The following is a 20,337-nucleotide window of genomic DNA, read 5'->3' on the forward strand; positions in this document are numbered from 1 at the left end:
GAAAGACAGAGAATATACATATATAATTTCTTTAAAAAGTTTCTTAGTTCAAAAAAGTGATAAAGTCATATCTACTAAAAACCTTCACTCTTCATCTTCATATGTAAACATCATTATCAAATTTAGTTACGGATCAGCTTCATACTAAAGTACACAGTGTAAGAATTAGTACAGTACACAACAGAGATTGACAATATATTTGTATACAAAATGCTCCTCAAACATTGAGGTGTCATCACGACACTAAGTGTGAACTTCCAGTGTAAGACTGACCTCTTGGTGGGCAAGTTTATGGAATTTACAGAAATGTTCCCCCCAGGGACATCAAATGCGGACTCCCTTTCTGTGGCATCTACTGGAATGTAATCACTCCTGGAAAAAGGAGAAGTAACTCTGGAAACTTGGAGTAAACATGGCTTCAATAGCCTTCCAAGGTTCCCAACTATCCTGAACTTTCATGGCCATCACCGAGGTTAGAGGAAAGAAAGAAGTCACCTAGCATCCTATTCCTAGACTTTCCAAGGCCCCACTAGAACTCCATGATTTGCTCCCTATCCAGCTCCAAACTTGACAAGGGACCAATATGAAGGTAAACCAACATTTTTAATGTCAACACAATAGGTTTTTTTTTCTCAAGTCAACATGTGCAAAACATCAGTGACTGTCCATTTAAGAAATATTTAGTACGTTTCAGAGTGTTCGATTTTCTTCAGCAACTGCTGTTTTCTTGCGTGCAATTTCTCCCTTTCCACCAGCAGCTTGTACTCATCAGCCTGCAGAGTGTGGATGTACTCAGTGGCCTTTTTCAGGATGACCACCTTGGCCGCCTTCTCATTGTGCACCAGCTCAGGCACAAGGTCCCTGAGGTTCAGGAAGCTGGAGCGCAAATTGTCACGGCGTTGGCGCTCCATCATGTTGTGGTTGCGGCGACGCTCATTGTCCCCCAAGTCTGGGTTGCGGGGACCCAATCTCGTAGGTTTCAGCGGGAGGACGCACTTGAGGGCCTTAGTGAAGCCTTGCTCTTGACTTTCTTGCGCGCGGCGCGTCCTCGCTGTCCACATAGGGCAACGGTGGCGCGGCATAGTTGTGCTGCTCATGAATGAGGACACAGCGCTTCAGGATCAGCTCGCTGGACTGCACGCACCGGGAGCCCAGCGCTGCGTTCCCAGGACACGCCGCGGTGGGGAGCCTGGTGACAGTATTGGAGGACTGTGTCTCCTCCACCGTGACCACATCGATTTCCTCTTCATCTTCCTCCTCAGTACCTGAGTTGCTCAGGATGTCCCTTCTGGGGTGCTGAAGGCCTGGTGGTCACTACGGATGATTCTAGTGCGGGCAGTGCCGGCACTAGCGGGATGGCCCGTACCGGCACCTTCTTGCGCTTATTCGCCGGGAAGAAGACCACAGCAGGGTTCACACACTCCGAGTCCAGGTGGCGAGCTCCGTGAACCAGGCGGCTTTCCCACGCCCCACACTTGCTGTTCCGCTGCGCGCGTGGCCCGCGGAGCTGGCGGCGGCTGCCGCTCCGGGGCGGAGGTGCTGGGCCGGCGGCCAGGGACCCAGAGCCATCCGGCAGCTTCTCGCTTACCGCACTCTCCAGCTTCCCCGGGAGGAGAAGCCACTCCACATGCAGTCCTGAAGAATAATCGGGTTGCTGGTGAGGCCGCGGAGTCCTCCCAGGCCAAAAACATCCTCCTCTGCCGGGTTACCCATAGGTCGGCCTCAGGCAGCAGCATCTCCGTGGCCCAGTTCCCTGGCTCCAGGCTGTGCTCCGCCAAGGCACGGCTGGGTGACAACCGAGGCGTAGGCAACAGGTCAAACTTCTTCCAGATGTCCTCCCCCGGAGGCGTCGAGTTGGGACCGCCAAAGTAAACGTCATCTTCTTCCGGATAGAAGCAGGGCTTCAGCGAGTCAAACTCCAGGTCTGAGTTCTTGCAGATCATCCCGGGCATGGTGGATGTAGTGCAGCTGAGCATCCGTTAGTCTCCGGCTGGTGCTAAACACTTCTTACTTCTCAGCTCTTTTTAAATGAAGGGGTGCTTCCGTCCCCTGGGGGTCACACAGGGTGTAGGACTCAACCAACCTGCAACACTCTCCAGGACTACCGGGGGATCCAATCCGAGGCTTTTCTGTGCTGGATCTCCGGTGGGCTTTAGGGACAGACCGGTCCTCCTGGTGGCTGCAGTTTGATTGCCCTTGTGCCTAACTAGGGCTGTCCTGGCTCCAACCCAGTTCTAAGGAGCATCTTCCCGGGAGCATCGTGTCCTGGTCCTGTGCCTTCCTCCTCCACCCTCCTTTGAATCCACCCACCAGGTCCAGACAGATGATTATCACTTCATGTGAAACTTTCAAGGACAGAGGGCACTGATGATGCCTTTCCAATCCCCAAAGAAAACAACTTTCCACCGAGATTAGTATACACAGCAAGATTACCCTCCATAATAAAAGGAGAGATATGATCTCAGAAAAGCATAAATTGTGGGAATGCAGGACCACTAGATGAGCATTAAGGAGGTGCTTATGGAAACCTCCACTCAGAAGAGGAAGAAACATAGGTACAAACATGACTGCTCCTGAAGGAAAATATCCCATATAAGAGTAGACATGCAAATGAGAAAAGGAAAGGAATAAACATTACCAGTAGTGCAGAACATACAACGTGTAAAATGAGAGGAAGAGATGAACTCAGAATATTTGAAACAAGAAGAATTAAATTACCCACTTATTACAATGAGTATAATAATCCTAATTCTCCAATTAAAAGACACAGAGAATCTACTTGGGATAAGACACATTCCAGAAGTATGTTGTTTACAAGAAAATAATCTCTCTGCAAAGAAATAGACTGAGTGAAAATATGGAAAATGATAATCTAAGCAAATATAATCAAGCAGGAGTAGTCATAATCATAACCAGCAAAATATACACTTTAAGACACAAAAAGTCACTATATGCTAAACAAAAGAAGAATTCATAAAGAAGATATAACTAAGGCTTAGAAAGTAATAGAATGCTTGCCTGACATGTGCAGGATCTGAATTTGATCTCAGCACCATAAAAAAGAAGCTAGACTATAAATGTACGTGCTCCAATGCTGACATCCCTAATTTTATAAAACCACAGCTAGTCATAAGGCCTCATTAAAATAATAGTAAGTTACTTCAATATCCTGATTCAATATGCATTGAAAACAATAGATCTTGAAAAACCAAACATTAGCTAAGAAATGTCAGAATAATACTATATGTAGTAAGATGACCTAAAGTGACATCTACATAATATTCCATTCAACAGCTGCAGAATACACTTTTTATTATCAACATATTATTCTAACAAGCACCATGTATTAATCCTCAGAGAAATTATTATTGAATTAAAATATAATAATTCATTATGTCATAATAACATCAATGGAATTAAAATAAATCCATAGCAAAGAGACTGAATACTCTCTTCATAACTGTGGATAGACAACATAGTAGTTCATGATTGGTGAGTTATTGAAGAACTCAAAGAAGAAATGATAAAATTCTTCTAATCAAATGAAAAGTCTATATTAGTAATATAGAGATATTTTATATAAATACTTGAAATGTATCCCAAAACTTACAAAGACATGGCCCAAACCAAATTCCAAATCAGTATAAGAGAAATAATAAATAGTACAGCCAAAATAAATGAATAGAAAACAAAAAAACAGTAAAAAGATTAATTTTTAAAAGATGGTTATTAGAAAAAGATAAAGAGAACCATTTTATTAAATTTATTAGAAGGGAAAAAAAGAACAAATAAGTGAAACTAGTTTTAAAAACTAATAACAGATATCATTGAAATTCCGAAGATCATTAGAGACTATTTTGTTGAATTACATGTAAAAACATTGGGGAAAAATACAAGTGGATGCACATGCTATAAAAATTAAACCCAAAGCATAATTAATCAATCATTACCAAGTAGTGATACTGAAGCTGTAGTAAGAAGTTTTCCAAACAGAAAAAAGCAAGACTAGATGCATTCCCTGCTGCTCTTTAGAGAAGGAATGATACCAATGTTTCTCAAAATGAATCTATAAAGTAGGAAGAGAAGCATCACACCAAATGTCATCCTATGAAGTCAATGTCTGTGTTACTAAAACTTGGAAAAAAGGCAATCCAAAAGTAACTTGTTCCAGTACCTCTTAGAAACATAAATACATCATTCTCAACAAAACACTTTTAAATAGAATTTCAAAGTACGTTAAAAAATATCATTCACCTCAATCAAATAGGTTTCAGTTCAAGAATGTGTGAATGGTTCAATATAAGTATAGCAGGAAATGTAATGCAGCTCACAATAGAATCAAATGTAAAAAATACATGATCATATCAATAGGCTATAAAAATCCTTTTGTTTAATTAAATATCCCTTCACAATAAATCCACAAATAAAGTATATATAGCAAGATTGTATTTCTACATAACAAGGTCATTATAGAACAAATCCATATGCCAGCATACATACTGAACGGAGTAAAACTGAGATGTTAAAATTCACACAGAAGTAAAAAGACTCCACATAGACAAAGCAGTGTAATGAAACTAAAGAGACGGCCCATAAAAAAAATACACTTTTGGCAAACTGATTCTCAGTAACTGTAGCAAAAACATCTCTTGAAGAAGGACATTTTTAACACAGTGTGCTGGGAACACAAGTTATCTGCATGTACAGGAGAGAATCAAGGCTCCTGTGCCTCCTCTTGTACAAATTCCGTTCCAAATTAATGTGATTTTAAAAATTAAGATTCAAAATCTTAAAGTGCATAAAAACATGAGGGAAATAATTCAAGAGAGATGCATATGTAATGATTTCTGAATAGATTGTCAATAGCTCATAATACAAGCAAGAGTTGATAAATAGGATTATAACATAGTAAAAATCTCTGCAAAGAAAGGAATCAACAGAGTTAAGAGATGATTAAAGCTAATTGTCAACTCACAGAATCGGGCATGACTGTGAAGCTTCTATTTCTTAAATTAATTTAATTTTACATATCTGTCACGGATTCCCTGTCCTCCCCCCAACCTGGCAAGGACTCCCCTGGGATTCACTCAGAGATTCAGTTGGTAGGTCCAGTCAACGTAGGCTGAGCAAAGTGTCCCAGCATAGGCCCTAGGTTCCAAAAAGCCAGCTCATGCACTAAGGACAGGTCCCAGTCCTACTGCTGGGGCCTCCTAAATAGTTCAAGCTAATTGACTGTCTCACTTATCCATTCTTAAAATATAATCTTTCTAAAAGATTTATTCTTTGAGAATTTCATGCATGCATACAATGTATTTCAATCATATTTACTTCCCACTCCTCTCCTCGCCTCAAACTCTTCCTAGATCTTCCTCTACATCACTCCTCTTATTTTATGTTCATAAAATCTCCTGTAACTGAAGCTCCAGAGGATCCCAAACCTCCCCTAGGCATGCATGCCCACGGCCTACACACATTGACACACACACATACATACACATAAATGCAAAGTAAAAAAAAAAAACAAAACACCTTAAAACAAATCAGATTTTCTCTTGCAAGTAGCAAATTGGAAATGATACTATTTTAAGAGGACACAAAGTTGGGGGTAGGGAAGAGAGGATGGACCTGAGAGGAGTTAGAGGAGGGGTGATTATGACCAAACTACATTGCATGAAATTCTTAAAAAACTAACAAAAATACTTTCATACTGTTAGTAAGAAAATAATTTTTTTAAATGGAGGCTAGATGAAAGAAGGAAGAATGGAAATAATAGAAGAAAGAAAGATGACATGAAAGATAGATAGATAGATAGATAGATAGATAGATAGATAGATAGATATAGATAGGTAATGCAGTGGGAAATCCATTATAATGCCACTTTTACTTCTAAAGTCCAGGACCTATACCACAAGTTTATGACATGGCCATTGTGTGTAGTGGAAAGGAGCAAGTGATTATATTCATTTCGTAAGACTTTTTGTTAAATTAACACCACAAAACTTATTTCTATGTTTATTACACATTTAACTTTGATTTAAGTAATACAAGAACTGATTTAGCATACAACTTGGGAGAAATTTATAATCTCCACTGAATGGGTTAAAAAAGAATGGAAAACTACAAAATACTAGTTTAAATGTGAGTTCTAAGTATGGTAAACACAATGATAAATAACTTGCTGTTTTTCTCTAATTTCCCAAGGTAAATTTTAGTACAAAAGCTTTTTTTCATAACAGTTTATTTCAAGAAAGAAGGGCCACTTATAAAAACTATTTATTTTAAGTATAGGGGACAAATAAGTCTTATAAAACTCCTAATTTCCACTGAAAGTTATAAATTGAGATATTAACTTATGTCAACTGCATATCTAGTGTCTAAATCTGTATCACATGAATTCTTAAAGAATCACTTATCTATCATCTTTCTTTTTCTTTCTCTCTTTTATTATTTCCATTCTTCTTCATCATCTAGTCTCCATTTAAACATTATAAATAGCCTTATCTTTCTTACTATCTGTACAAAAGTATTTTTGTATTCTTTCAGAATTTCATAGTGTCTTTGAGACATCATGTCTTCTAGTGTCTTAAATCTTAAATCACATAAAATGTGTCCATTTGTTTTTGTCAGAAAGAGTAAGGCCAATCTAAGGGTGACACACTGCACAACTCTACTTGACATTCGTGATAACCATTTGGTATTCAGGATGGAATGCCAAATACTGCTTAGTAGCAGAAATTCAAAATTAATCAGTTCTAAGAGGAACAGAGCTAATAGAATTACTTATTCTACTTTTCCATGTTGTGCAAAAAAAAAAAATGTAGACTTCTAGCATTCACTAAAAGTTTCAAGACAAAACAGGTATGCTGAATTTCTGGAATTCTCAGAACATAAAAACACTGCATGTATTATAATAATGCTTAAACATGGGCAAAGTATAATGGTTATCAAAACAGTTTTGTAGCATTCTTAAGCCTTGTAGTGTATTCTGTAAACCTTGTCTCTCCTTTTTGGAAGGGTCTATATAGCTCAGGCTGGTTTTGAATTCACCACCTCCTAGTCTACCTCTCAAGTACTGAGATTACAAGTGTGTACCACTGCACCCAGAGAGACCATATCTTTTTAGTACAACTAATCTTACACACCTTCTATCTCTTCTCGAGCCAGGGTGTCATGTATCTCAGGCTGGCCTGGAATTTGTTAGGTAGCTGAGGATGACACTGACTGATTTTCTGTCTGCACTTTAGGTCTTAGGTTACACTGTTTTTTTTTTTTTTTTGATTTTTCGAGACAGGGTTTCTCTGTGTAGCTTTGCGCCTTTCCTGGGACTCACTTGGTAGCCCAGGCTGGCCTCGAACTCACAGAGATCGCCTGGCTCTGCCTCAGGTTACACTTTTTTAAAAGTCTGTTTAAGACAATTTTCTTTTAATCATGAACTATAGGATGAGGATTAATAAAAGTGAATGGTGCTGACTATTCTTAAATTTAGAATTAACCTGTAAAAACCTCTATTCTATTTAAGGTCATTTGTAAGATATTGAATAACTCACCTCATTAGATTAGTCTAGTGGTCAAATGTGTCCTCATTTAACTGTTTTAGGTAATTTGTAGCCTTTACAATTTCACCTTTAATGGCAAGTTGTTAAAACTTGTCTAAATCAATTTTCTAGTATAAGACTCTTCGATAGGAAGGAACAAGAGATAAATTCTATAAAATTTACCTTCCTCTCTTCCCAGAAAACCCCAAACCCGTCTTAAAATGCAAAGGCACTCCTTTCCTTAGAACACAGGTTAGCCAGCTTTTTGTGTTTGTGTTAGAATGCGAAAGTGAACATTCCAGACTTTGTGGACTATTCAGTCTCTATTGTAAATACTCAATTTTTGCCACTGCAGTGGGAAGCTGCCTTAAACAGTATGTAATTAAAAATGAAGGAGGAGCTCAAAGTTGCCCCATAGGGCAGCTGGCCAAGCCAGCCTTAGAACTAATGTAGTGTTATGAGTCACCTTGAAGAAACTAGTGTCTAGTTGATATTATTCTTTCATGTGTTCATTGAAATTTTGTACTTAAAATCAGGAAAGGAAGAGAAATAAAGGTGTCCTGAGTCCAGCATTCCCCTCACATCACTGAGTATCCACCTTAGGCCCTGTGATAGGAAAATCTTCACTAACACACGTGTATTTACACATACACTACCGGTGCTATACTGTCCTAATTTCAGGTGAGAGTGGGCCATGATCTGCTGCTATACTGGGAAACAAACAAACAACAAAACCTGCATTCATCAGTTCAAATGTTGCATGCCTAGTGAGCAGAAACCTCAGACATGGACCCTGAAGTCAATTTTCTTATCATTATTTAGTTTGTTCTGGTGACATCCAATTTCCTTAGCAATTATAAAAATGTTCCCAAAGTCAACAATTAAACAGGTACTCATTCATGTTAAATAAGTGCCAGCTTTCATTTACAAGCCCCTTTGAAAGGGAATACCCATGGTGGTTGTAATAGGGAATAAACACTATTAATATATTAATTATTTTTTGTTATTATTGTGGTAAAAATAGCATGAAATCCACCTTTTAAGCAAATTCCAGAGTAAAATGTAGAATTGATAACTATTGGCACAAAATTGTACCAAAGACCTGCAGAACTTACTCAACCGTATAACAGATGCTCTACCGTCTTCAGAAACAATTTCCATTTATCCTCCCCCCCAGACAATAGAATCATTTTTCTGCTCTTTGCTCTTATAAGTCAGAATAGTTAAAACTATTTCTGTAAAGGAAATCATGCAGCAATTTTACCAGGGTGACCGGCTTATAGTGTTTAACAAAATGTCCTCAAAATTTACCTGTTTTCTTACATGAGAAAAAGACCAAGTATAAGAAAAGGAAAATATTTAGGAAGCTGTTTAGAGATCACCACCAGTGAGGACAAAATGAGCCCTCTAGAGCACATAATTGAGCCAAATTTATGAGCACTCTAGGGCACATAATTGAGCCAAATTTGATCAACTGCTTAGAGTAGTTTCCAGGTATAAGGGAAAACTTACAGAAGAGACTTTTTCCCTTTTAAAACAGAAGAAGGCTGTCAAGACTTAGACATGGGGGGAGGTAAGATAGCTTAGTGGAGAGAGGCCTGACAACCCAGATTCCATCCCTAGACCCCACAAGTTAGCAGGAGAGTTCTATTCTGATTTCTATGTGCGCACACACATGCAGAAACATACACACATCAAATAAATGTATTTTATTTATAATAAATAAAATTTAATAAATAAAATAATTTAATTAAGAATTTAAAAGACAGCAGTAGGAAACAGCTTCATGAATAGTATTCTAATGATTTAAGCAATAACAGCAGGAATTAACAAGTGATACTACATCCAGCAAAAAAAAATCTGTACAACAAATCTATAAAATTAAGGAAATTTTTTTCAACTCTTCATGTACCAAAGAATAAGCTTCTGCCATGATACTCTGTTCCACCACAGCCAACAAAATAATGGAGTTCAAAAAATATAAACTCAAACCTATGAAGGCTTTTCTTCCTTTGTAGTTGCTTTCTGAGGTATTAGTCCCAAGAATAGTATCAGAAGCCATAGTACACAGCAAAATTGCACAAATCAGAAAAAAATCATTTGACAAAATAAAAATATCTATTCATCACAGGTAAGATATCTTATGAATATAGATGTAAGTAATGTCAATAATATACTACTACATCAAATATAACAATTTATTAAAAATAATTACATAACATTGTCATGTAGAGTTTATCCAGGTACAAAAGGCTGCTATCATAGGTTTTGTGGTTTTTTTTTTTTGGGGGGGTTGATTTGCTATTTTCAGACATGGTTTTTCTGTGTAACTCTGCTGTCCTGGAACTGGCTCTGTAGTCCAGGCTGGCCTCAAACTCACAGAGATCTACCTGCCTCTGCGTGCCAAGTGTTGGATTAAAGGCATGTGCTACCACAGCCCAGCAAAGGTTTTAATTAATGAAAGTCATTACATTCCATCATCAAGAAATCTTATAATTGTATCAGTAAAGAAAAAAACATATTTGACAAAACCCAGCCGACTTTAGTGATAGAATCTCACATTAAGCTAGGATAAAAGGCTTCCTCTCCAACCTGGTAAGCATACCTAAAAGTTCATGTATTTAACACCAAACGTAATGGTGAAAAGTTCACATGAAGATGGGGAGAAAAGCTCGGAGGATGTCTACTCTTACAGTCTTCAACATTATGCCAGCTAATGGAAGAAGATAAGTAAATGAAAAGACTGGAAAGAATAAAACTGTCTTTGTAGATGACATAATTGTGTGTATATAGGGAATCTGAAACACTACCAAAATAATGAGTGATTACAACAAAGTTAAAGAGAATACTATAATAAACAAATGTCAAACATATTCTTATATACAACAATGAAAGATATGATTTTTATGTGCATTGGTGTTTTGCCATGGGTGTCGGGTTCCCTGGGACTGGAATTATAGATAGTAGTGAGCTGCCATGTGTGTGATGGGAATTAAACCCAGGTCCTCTGGAAGAGCAGTCAGTTCTCTTAATCTCTCCAGCCCCGAAAGATATGATTTTAAATAGGTTATCATTTCCAAAAATAAATAACAAAAGAAATTAATTTGTAAAATATGTAAACCATCTGAAATGGGAAATTATATTTTGTTTAAAGTAACAAGAAGGACTAAATAAATGGAGATGTATTACATGTTTATAGACATCATTCCTCCAGCTTGATCTACATTTTCATGCAATCCTCAATCAAAAGCACAATGAGTTCTTTCATAGATGTTGGCAAAGTGATTTTGAAAATTACATGAAATTTCTCTAAGACTAACTTTATCTCACCCAGGAAGCCTCCTCCATGAGGACTAGACGGTTCTATGCAAGCTGCCAAAGGAGGAAAGCAATCAGTAGTGCTACCAAGCCTTCACACCCACACACCACAACAAGGACCAGCATGGCAAGGTAGCCCCAAAGGCGCAGCACTGACACTGGCCTCGTGGGGGGACCATGCTGGTGCTGTCACCCTAGCCACCACCCTTGACTGATAGGACCATGGATCCTAGAGGAGAACCTGCTACTGCCATTTTCCTAGGCCAGCGTAATTTGCAAGGGCACTTGAAATACTTATCATTATACACAAAGATAAAGGGAGCTTTCACTCTTCATCAAAGAAGCTTCTTTTTTCAGCAGATGGAAACCTTATAGGAAGCCAGAATGGACCAAAATGCGGAGAACAAGTGACTGTGGGGTGAGGTGCCTGTCCTGGCTGGTTTTTTGTGTCAAACATGACACAAGCTAGAGTCATCAGAAGAAGGAGCCTCAGCTGAGGAAATGCCTCCTTGAGACCCAGCTGTAAGGCCTGCCTCTTCCTCCTGAGTGCTCGGATTAAAGGAGTGTGTCACCACACCTGGCACATTTCATTTTTTAACTTTTGGGGATTTTTTTTTATTTTTAAGGCATAGTCTTACTCCATAGCACATACTGGCCTTGAGCACAGCATATCCAGCCAGCCTCTCAAGTACATGGCCACAATCCTGGCTCATTTCTGTCCTTTTCATTTTTTGTTGTGATTTTATAGGTTGTATATTTGTTCTCTTATGATACAGAGGAAGTTTTCAGTTTGATTTAGTTCCACTGTTTGTATTTCCTATGCTTTTGGAGACTCTGTCTAAAAAGTATCTGCTTATTCAAATGTCCTAAAGCATCTCCATTTTATCCTAGGATTTTCGTTCTTTAGCTATATTAAGTCATTCCCTGTTTTGAATTGATTTTTGTAATTGGTGAGAGACAGTAATCTAGTTGCAGTCTTCTGACTGTGAGTATCCAGTTTTTCCAGCACCACTTATTAAAATATCCTTTCTCAAGAAGCCAGAAGAGCCATGGAGTTGAGAGCAGGAGCAGGTGTGGGCGTATGGAAGGGGTTGGAGAGAGGAAAGGGGAAAGAGAAAATGATATAATTATATTTTATTTTCAAAAAATAAAAAGAAATATTCTCTGTTGTATATCATTGTGGGTTCACGTGGGTCCCTGGAAAGAAGTACAGGGAGACCTTATGGATGAAGTCTTTGCCTTTTCCAGGTGCAAGCGGGTCCTGTCTCTCAGACTGGCTCCTCCTAGCTTAGCAAAGGGCTTTTGTGTTCTCCAATTTATACCTTAGCAAGTTAATTTCCATATCCCAAAAACCTCTTACCTCATCTCCCCAAAGGACAATTGCCGAATGCAAATACTCACTTAAGGAATATTAGAGTTTTCTGGATTGTCCCACAACCAAGTTTTGCATAGGCTTTGCACCTTTAGAAAAACTCTCAGACAAGATTCACATAGAAGGATCCAGAGACAAAAGGCAGCAATCACAAAAGGCAGATTAAAGCTAGGTGCCAACAGTCTGGAATGAAACCACCTGCAGCTTTGCAGGAATTCCTCCAATGCTTCTCTCTCCATGTGTGTTCTTGGTGCCATTATCAAAAGTCAGTTATTCAGACAAGTGAAGAGTCATCTGTGACATTCAATTCTGCTCCATTCGTCCGGAATTCTGCTTTTACTCTGACACCTTTTCAATTACTGCAGTTTCATGACGTATTTTAAAGACAAAAAGTATGAAAAACTTACAGCTTTATTTCTTTCATGATTTCTTTGGCAATTCCAGGACTTTTGCAACTCCTTGAGAAATATAACTTTGCTTTTTCTGGTTCTCTAGAAAAAAGTCTGTCTAAGTAGCTAAAGGTGACATGATCTCACAACCCGGCTGCTTCAGCTTCTTAAGGGCAGGGGCGGCCGATATATACTACCACAAATGAAAAATACTGTTGGTATTTTGGAAAGATTGTATTTTATTTGTGAATTACTTTGGTAACATAGATCCTTTTATTTTATTTATTCATTTTAAATTTAATTTGGAGAATTTCATACATGCACATAATGTCTTTTGATCATATTCACCTCCTATTCCTCTCCTCCAACTGCCCACAGACAGCCCTCACTTCAAACTTTATGCCTTTCTTTTTTATTTTAATTTCTAAGTCACTGAGGCCAATTAGTACCATATATGGTTTGTATGGGACCATCCACTGTAGCAAGGACAACTTACCGGTGACTATCCTACCAAAGAAAAAAATTGCTCTCCCTCCCTCAGCAGCTATCAACTATAAATGGCTCCTTGCTAGAGGTTGGGCTTCATGAGCCCTCGCCATTCTTGCTAGAATTTGACTTTCTTGATCTTGTGCAAATCTTGTTCAGGTAACTACAGCTGCTGTGAATTCATAAGTGGAGTGTTCATGCTGTGCCACAAAGATAGCATTTTACAGCATCTCTTAGCATCCTCTGGCCTTTTGCAGTCTTTCTGGTCCCCTTTTCATGATATTCCCCAAGTCTTGGTTGCAGGGGAGTTGATGCACATATTCCATATAGAGCTAAAACACTCACATTCCCTTTTTTTCTCAACATTTTAACCAGTTGAGAGTCTTTGATTAACCACTACCCATTGCAAAACAAAGTTTTTTTGAAGGTTGACAGTACTTCAAGTCTATGGGTATAAACATAAATATTTCAAAAGCAGTTTGAAACAGGACCCACTTAGGAAAACAGTAACACCGGGTTTCCCCTAGTGCCTATGGCCTCCCTGTGAGCTTTTGAACATGTTTATAATAGTAGGAATGTCTTTCTTCCTGTGGAGCAAATATCAAATCCAGCCAAAGTTGTTGGTTACCCCATGATATTCATACACTATTGCACCAGTGGAAACATCTTACCTAACAGGTCAGTATTGTAGCATGCAGGGATCAGTGCCTGAGTGAACATTGATATTTCCTTTCTCCAGTGGGCTACACAGCACCTTCTGGCATTATGAATGTTAGTCAGCAGATAGGAAGTGTAGCTAGAGTTTTCCTGCCTTGCCCACAGTCAGGACAAATCTTTGTCACCCGCCAGTCCCACAGCTGCTCAGACCCAACCAAGTAAACACAGAGACTTATATTGCATACAAACTGTATGGCCGTGGCAGACTTCTTGCTAACTGTTCTTATAGCTTAAATTAATCCGTTTCCATAAATCTATACCTTGCCACGTGGCTGGTGGCTTACCAGCGTCTTCACATGCTGCTGGTCATGGCGCAGCTGGCAGTGTCTCTCTACTTCAGAGAAAATATGGGCATTGAAGAAACTGCATATGGAGTCAACTTTCATTGTGGCAAAAGTTAACCACTGGACAACAAAGTATCCTCGTATCAACAGGACAAAATGGACAGACAGAACGCGAAAACAAAGGACTACTGATTCTTGCCAAAACAAGTGTGGCTATGGCTTTATCAAAAGGCATCTTCTGAGGCCAGGACAATATGGCCCCATCCCTGAAGTGGCTTCGCAATCCAGAAAGGTACAGTGCCCTTTTCTTTGAAGGCAGCTTAACAGGCAGAGGCGATGGCTTCTGTTGTGCAATGGAAAAGCAGCTGAAAGCTCATGCCTCTCGAAAGTAGACTGGCATTTAATAGAGGGATGTGGAGAAGAAGGGGATGCTGAGATGAAGCCATATATACACAGCCAAGAAGAATGACAGCTGAATTAAAAAAACTGTCAACAATTTCCAGAATTTAAAATCCTGAATCATGACAGGACACTAGTGAATTCAGGGTGTTTCTGGTACATGGACTGCTCTCACCCAATGTGAGGTTGAACTGTTGACCTTGTGTACATCCTACATCACAAATGAGTCTGTCAGATACACTAAAGCCTATAGGCTGAAGATGATGCCCCAACACTGCGAGAAACCTCAGGTGACTGCCCAGGCAGCTGGCTGTTTCTGTCCAACTCACAAATTTTTGGAAGTTGCTTGCATGCACTTCCTGTTTTATTTTTGTTAGCTAATATTATTCCCTTCTTGGTTCTCTGAGGGAGTTGAAGATTAGTTAGTTATGGTTGAAGATTAGTTAGTTATAGTTGAAAATTAATTAGGATAGAAAGTGCATTAGATACATCTTGGATTTACCAAAATAGGATAGATAATGGAATTATTTTCTCTGATTTGTCAAATACCTGTTTAGGTATTTATTACTTGTATATATTGTATATAATATTGTAGTTTTGTATATAGTTTTTCTTTTTGTTAGTTATAACCTTTTGCTTTTTTTTCTTTTATTAAAATAGAAAAGGAGAAATGTGGTGGTATTCTAATTGTACTGAAATGTGATTTTGATTGTATGTTAATAAATAAAGTTGCCCGGGGTCAGAGCTATTAGAGCCATAGACAGAGTGTGGTGGTGGTGGCATATGCCTTTAATCCCATAGATCTCTGTGTGGTTCAGGGATACAGCCAGCATTGGAGACATATGCCTTTAAGACCTAGGGGGCTGTACATTCAGACAGTGACGAGGCAGTCACGTGTTTGGGTTTACAACCAATGAGAAGCAGAACAAAATACTATAAATAGACGAACAGACAGGAAATAGGTCTCTTTCGGAAGCTGGGACACTGCAGGCAGAAGGGTGAGATTTTAGCTCTGAGCTCTGACCTCTCGGCTTTCTCTTTTACATTGTTTCTGTGTTTCTTATTTAATAAGACGGTTGGTTACATCAACAAGGAAGTTTCCAATTCAGTTCAAGAATTGATTTCTCTGTGTCCTACAGTCCTAAGTGTGTTGTGTCTCCAGCAATAAGGCCTCACCATCTAGTTGTGGTGGGCAACAAAGAGTACCAACAATAACCTGCATCGTTTTGTGGGGTTTGGGGCCCTCTCCTACCAATAACTAATAGGGAGGTATCTTATACTAAACTTTGACACCTGTCTTTAAAGAAAAGTTCCCATGTATCCCAAGCTGGTTTTGAACTCACTAAGTCATTAAGAATGACCTTGAACTTTTCATCCTCCTGCCTCTACCTCTCAAGATGTGATTACAATTGTACACCACCACACCAAGTACATGCAGGAAGGAAGGTTGAATTTAGGGCTTGGCAAGCACTCTCTACCAAGTGAGCTACATCCCTACCAGGTCCATCTACATTACTAATTCTTCCACCACAATATCATAAGTTTCATTCTAGAGATCATGAACACATTTGGCTAAATTTATTTCTAGATACTTTATATATCTCTCAGTTATTATTGGGTGATTTTTGTCCACGATGTCTTCATCACCTATATCGTTTTCCTTTTATACTTCAATAGATACTTATCCACTGTATTATTTCTCATGTGCTAAGGAAACAAGATTAGAGAGTATTGTACCCAATTTTAGTATAACAAAAAGAAAGAAGATACAGAAGACAGCATGAAGGGAAGAGTTGCCCACATCACCCTTCTTTGAAGTCTAAGCACCATACATTTTTGGAGATCACTTCTCACTTGTGTAACAGGAAGAGAATTACATCATCTATTACCCTTGAATTCCAGCACCAGGTCCACCATGCTGAAGGTGGTTGGGGTTGAGCTCCACTACTATAACCAAAGGCCAGTAGCCATGCCATTGACACACTAGAAATGTATTGTCCAGGTGACAAAGAAACTAGCCCTGTTACTCCTTAGCCAAACTTGGAAAGCAGGAAAAAAAAAAAAAACTAGCACCAGACTTCACATTGACGCTCAGTGTCAGAACCAATGTGATTACAACCACAATGAGTGGAAAAACAGAGGACTCCTATTGTTCCAGAACACTAAGATACAGCATCTAGATCTATGCTAACATCAGGCAGATTTCTGTACACTAATGGGGATGACTAGAATTTCTATATACTTCATTGTCAGCTTTGAAGTGAGCTTTGGGCAGTTTTCCCTCCTGATGCTGTAAGCTGCTTTCATTGTGAAACTTGAGTGTGACTCAGCTTGACATTAGCATTGCTGATGAGTTCCCACTGTGGTGAGTAGTCACCAATTTGGCAGAATTTAGAATCACCTGCTAGATAAGCCTCTGGTCATAGTTGTAAGGGATTATTTTGATTACAATAATGATGGGGAAGACCTATCTTGCCTATGGCTTGGCTTTTTTCCAGCCAGAGGAGAATGGACTATATAAAATAGAGAAAGCTAGTGAAGCACTTGCAAGCACTCTTTGTTCTCCATTTCTTGATTATGGATGCAGTAGGATCCAAGCTTCAAGTTCTTCCAAGTTGACTTCCCTATCATGATGGACATGCTACCTTGAACTGTGAGCAAGAATAAACATTTTTCCTTGAAGTTGCTTTTGTCAGTGCATTTTATCATAAAAATAGGGGAAAAAACAAGACATAATTGTCAACAAGAGTGGGGTCATTGCTGTATTAAAATTGGATCATGTGATTCTTCAACCATTACGAACAGTTTTTGGGAGGAATGTGGAAGATTTGGGGTGTTTGGATTAGAAAAGCTTTGAATTCTGTCGTTACAGCTTGCTTAGTGGACTATTCTAGTGAGAGACTGGAAGACTAGAACATCAAGAGAAATGTAGCTCTTGGAGGCCCAGTTTAGGTAGTTTCATGGGGAAATGAGGACTCTATCAAAACTTGTCTGGAGGCCATTCATGTGACATTCTAGCATATAATACACCTGTATTCTGACCATGCCATGAGAATTTCAGCGACATCACATTTATAGATGATGGACTGATTTTTTTTCCAGGGAAATTCTCAAGACAGGAGAGCATTCAAGCTGGTGCTGAGAAAGCAGCTCTAACTATTAAAGAAATCAGCATCACTGACAGACAAAAAACCTCTTGTGTTATGCTATAAACTATGGGAAAGATGTCCTGCAGGCAAAACCCAACCCCTCAGAGGCTCCATTTGGTGAAGACAGAGCTTAATTTAAAGGAAAAAGCCTAAGCTGGAGCGTTTCTCCTGCTCCTTAAAAGCAAACTGCCCAGGAAAGTTTCTCCATGTCAGTACACAGCTGCTGCTGTAGCTGTGGCCCAAGGGGCAGGCTAGATTTCAAGCTGGCAGCAGAACTTGGCAGTATGACATGACAAGCAGGTCCACATGACACTGGTTTAGAGGCATGAAGGACACACAATTGAGGGGTGTCATAGAACGTTGTTCCACAGTTTGAAAGACTGACAAGCCAAGCCATGTGTAGCATGGTTGAACTCTGTAGGAAGTCTTGAGAAGACACTGTGTGAAACTGTGAGGGTAAAACCTGAGCTGCAGTGGAGACCCAGCATGTTGCAGATACCAGGATAGCCTCTCCTGAGCAGAGCAGCAGAAATGGAATGTAGGCAGCCTAGAAGAGTATGTATGGATGTATGTTGAAGCCAGCCAAGGTGGAGGCATGCAGCCACTTAAGCCTTTTGGAGCCCCAGGTGATTTCATCATGAGTCCCAGCCTCAGGATATGTAGATACAGGATACATTGTTTTCCATGCTGGATTTTGGTCTGACTATTCTTTATAACTATGATTCTTTTCTTTGGAATTAGAATATTTACTGTGCACAATTTTTGTTAGAAGCATTTAACTTATTTTTCAGTTTATAGTAATTAGCATATAAGAAGCTTTAGCTTTTAAATTGTCTGATTGTTAAGCTATAGGGGTTTTGTTGTTGGGTGGAATGCATTTTACATTATAACGTGGTCATCAGGTTATGGAGACCAAAGATAGAAAGTTATGACTTAAAAGTGATGGATTTGGATACCAAGTTGTCAAGGGAAAATTCTGATGGTTCCTGTTAAGTATCTATTTAATGGAATGGAGGATCACCCGGGAGCCAAGGCCTCTGGTCAACTCTTAGGGGATTATCTTGCTTACATTACTTAGTGTGGGAAGACCCACTTGGATTATTTCCCAGATGGCATACAATAAAGAAGGCAAGCTGAGCGTTATAAAATATTTATTCCTCTTTGTTTAACTATGGAGACAAAGTCACCAGCAGCTTCAAGCTCTTGTTGTCTTTACTTTTCTGCCATGACGAATTCTCCCTTGAACTGTGAGACAGAATGAACCCTTCCTCTCTTATGTTGCGTTTGTCGGAGTGTTTTATTATGGCAACAGAAAAGGAAAATAAGACATTTAGTCTCCAGAAACGTGGAGGAACAGCTGTTTCTGCTCCTCTGAGCCAGATGGATCTGTATAATGGCTCAGCCCCAGACAGAGACATGTGTACGGTCAGAACATACACAGTTTAAGCCTGAGACAGAATAAACTGCAACATGAGCCTTGATATGATCTTGAGACCATGTGCCTCCCAGTGGTTTTGATGGGAGTTCAAAGGTATGATGCAGTTCAGCACCAAATTGGGTAGACAAAAGTTAGCAATTGTAATAGTACTCCAGACTCAAGTGGAATAGCAAAAAGCAGTGCCACTTTAATGGAAAGATAGGTTGAGGTAATGAGCTCTGACCAAAAAATAACAACAAACAGACCCAGTCTGTCACATTTTCATTCCACCCAGAACTACCTGTATTTGTTAGCAGAAGTCTGGGGTCACAGGTGTATCTCAGCAGTAAGCATCCCAAGGCAGTGTAAGCGTTGACCTATCACCAGTGATATGCTTGATATTAATGGGTTGTTTGCAAAGTCTGGTGGGATTGGTGGTTATAGATGTGTCATGGGAATCTAGAGCTGAACTATGTATGCTCTTGATACTGTGAAAGCTGCTCTGAATTCCACAGTTCCTGTCCAAAGGCTGGCAGATGTAGACGAGATATTTGGGACTAGCCAAACCCCAGGACAGGCTTGACTTGATCAAGCAACCTTTCTAGGTTACTCCTCTTCTCCATTTTAAAGATAACTGTGGCTTTAGGACAAAAACAAGGATTAGAACACTCTATAGTGTTGGAAAAATGACAACATACCAATAACAGAATCACAGAAAATTTGGAGTTGAGAACTATCTGTTTGGTTGGAACCTCCAGCTCACTCCTGCTTGATCCAGAAAGCCCATCCTCGCCCCCTTCCAACCTGGGTAGTCTCAGAGAATCTGCAACAAAGAAAAGGTGCCCAAAAGCCCAGTTCCAAATTCTTGACAACTAACTACTGTAACTTACTCCCTGTTGCAGCCAGCAGCCCAAGTCCCTGCCTAAAGTGCTCAGCTTTTGACCATACTTGGGCACAAACCCAGCTTCTGAACACATCATCACCCTCATCTACAACCTGTATAATCTCCCTGCTTCATTAGTAGGCACAGCTTCTCTGGCCTCCATCTCTGGGACTGGAGAACCTATCAGGGAGTTGCTTTGCTCAAATAAACCTGTTGCTGTACTTTTTCAATTCTGCCTGATCTGGCTTACTGTGTCAGTGGAGAAACTTGGTGAGAGAAAACCTGTTACTGTCCAGCAGTGAAATAGTGAAATTGACTTGGAAAGAAAACAACCTGCCCAGAATTTCCAGCAAGGCAAGCACATAACAGATGAGCTAGTGGAGAGTGG

The 20,337-nt window shown here is 39.5% G+C and overlaps 1 pseudogene; it reads right to left on the reverse strand.

Moving 5' to 3' along the window:
* Positions 1-224: 224 nt before the first annotated feature.
* Positions 225-1,983, reverse strand: LOC114688039 (annotated as a pseudogene).
* Positions 1,984-20,337: the final 18,354 nt, after the last annotated feature.

The sequence above is a fragment of the Peromyscus leucopus genome, unplaced genomic scaffold, assembly GCF_004664715.2.
Source record: "Peromyscus leucopus breed LL Stock unplaced genomic scaffold, UCI_PerLeu_2.1 scaffold_1312, whole genome shotgun sequence".
Classification (NCBI taxonomy): domain Eukaryota; kingdom Metazoa; phylum Chordata; class Mammalia; order Rodentia; family Cricetidae; genus Peromyscus; species Peromyscus leucopus.